The sequence below is a fragment of the Jaculus jaculus genome, chromosome 3 (assembly GCF_020740685.1).
Source record: "Jaculus jaculus isolate mJacJac1 chromosome 3, mJacJac1.mat.Y.cur, whole genome shotgun sequence".
NCBI classification, from domain to species: Eukaryota; Metazoa; Chordata; class Mammalia; order Rodentia; family Dipodidae; genus Jaculus; species Jaculus jaculus.
This window is the reverse complement of record NC_059104.1, coordinates 72,613,513-72,615,684: the sequence shown is the minus strand read 5'-3', so window position 1 is coordinate 72,615,684 and position 2,172 is coordinate 72,613,513. Positions and strand designations below refer to the sequence as shown.

The 2,172-nt window shown below is 42.7% G+C and overlaps 1 pseudogene; it reads left to right on the top strand.

Annotated features, from left to right (window-relative positions):
* The first annotated feature begins 186 nt into the window (after positions 1-186).
* Positions 187-1,573, top strand: LOC101610651 (annotated as a pseudogene).
* Positions 1,574-2,172: the final 599 nt, after the last annotated feature.

The window sequence follows — 2,172 nt, the reverse complement described above, 5'->3', positions numbered from 1 at the left end:
TTAAACCAAGTGAGCTTGCTCTCTCCAGCAAGTACTCATTTTGTTGTTACCACAAATCACACAGATTTCACTTCAAAGAAAATAACAGATAGGGAATTCCTGCCACCACCACTACCACCACCTCCATCTATTGCCTCCAAGATCATTCAAGCCTTGCCAGGGAGTAGTGTGTGATTCCCAACCAAGATGGCTGCCATGGGGTAAGTTGGTTTGTTCAGTTCCTCTTCACTGAGACTAGCCTCAGTGTATATCAGCAGTCCCCTGGCAAACAATCTGGCATAGGGTAGCCACAGCAGCACATGATGTCAACAATAGGCAGAATCTGGGGTGGTGCATCCTCTGTGAGGTGTCCATGCACTAGTGCTCCGAGCTCCAGGTGGGGAAGAATGTGCTGCTGCAGGTGAAGATGGAGCTTGCAAAACAAGCTTAGTAAGAAAAATTCAGGAATAGAGGAGTACAAGAAAGGAAGAGGACTAGAATATCTGTAGTTAAACATGTACAATGAAGACAGGGCCCATCAAACTAGATGTGATGTGTGCATCTTGGCTGGAGACCTGTATCACAAAGAGCTCTTAAAGTTCTCACTGGATGCCATTTCTCTAAGGGATACTCTGATCATGCTGGTTGTGGACATGTCAAAGCCTTGGACACTGGTGCCCAGGAGGACAGAGACAACACCATTGTCCTACCTGTGGGTGCCATAACCTGGGCATTCCAGTGCTGGTAGTTTGTGAAAAGTTTGATGCCATTAGCATATTGTAGAAAGAGCATGACTACTGAGATGAGCATTTTGATTTTATCCAGTCACACATCCAGAAGTTTTGTTTACAATATGGTGCAGCACTTACTTATATGTCAGTAAAAGAGAACAAAAAACACAGACTTAGTATATAAATACATTTTTGAGAAGCTCTCGGGGTTCCCCTCTAAAAGCCCTGCTGTGGTTATAGAAAAGGATGCAGTGTTCATTCCAGTAAGATGGGATAATGATTTTAAAAAAATAGGAATGTTACATTAAAATTTTCAAACGCTGAAAGTAGACGGTAATTTTGAAGACATCACAACTAAATCACCTGTCCAAAAGTTTGTACATGGAAAGGAAATTATGGCAGAAGACAACCACGTGTTTCTCATAAAGTTACAGTCTCTTTTAGCAAAGCAACCACCAACTGCAGCTGAAAGGCCTGTAGATGCATCCCCAAGAGTCCTTGGAGGCTCACCCCAAACACCAAACATCTGTGTCATCCAATGTGACCAGCTTGTTCCCCATCCCTGCTGGGTCAAAGAAAATTGACCGAAACATGAAAGCTGGAGCTACAGGTGAAGGCGACCTGGCAAATTTCTTAAGAACTTGTTGAATAAGAAGACTGGATTTACCTGGAGGCCCTGGAATTGGTGGGGGCAGCCCTGAAGGTGGAGCAGGGAGTAGGAGTAGTGGTTTGCCTTCATCTGCCAAAGACAGGCCAGAAGACTGTCCTATAAGAGATTCACAAGGAACTAGAAAAATTACACAGCAGCCAGTTTCAGTGTACCCTCTGTTGCCACATCTCCTGTGGAAGGAAAAATATCTTGAAGACACCAAATACAGACATTTTTCAGTGTTTTGAGATGATGTGTTTGCCTCTGCTTTGTCCTTCCAAGTTAGAATTAGGGAACTGGAGTGCTTTACAGACAAAATATATGTCCTTTTTCCTTATTTTTACTTTATTTTTGGGGGTGGCTGCCCATTTTTTTAACTATTTTATTGATTTATTCATTTGACAAAGAAAGATGGTGGAAGAGAGAGAAAGAATAGGTGCACCAGGGCCTCCAGCCACTGCAAACAAACTCCAGATACATGTACCCTTTGTGTATCTGGTTAACATGGGTCCTGGGGAATCAAACCTGGGTCCTTTGTCTTTGCAGGCAAATGCCTTAATTGCTAAGCTATCCCTCCAGCCCCTGGCTGCCCATTTTTAAAAAAGGAGCTACTCAGAAGAAAAATGATTCTACACTGTGTAGAATTACTGGTTGCATTGTTTTGCATGAGGAAGTAACTTCGGATTTTGAAAATCTGAGAATTTAGAAGCCTATAACAGAACCATGTGATCATATTCTAAAGACTACGTAAGCCACACAGGAAGGACAGAAGATGTGTAATTTGGGCAGGTGTTTGGTTTGGAAGTCTAAATT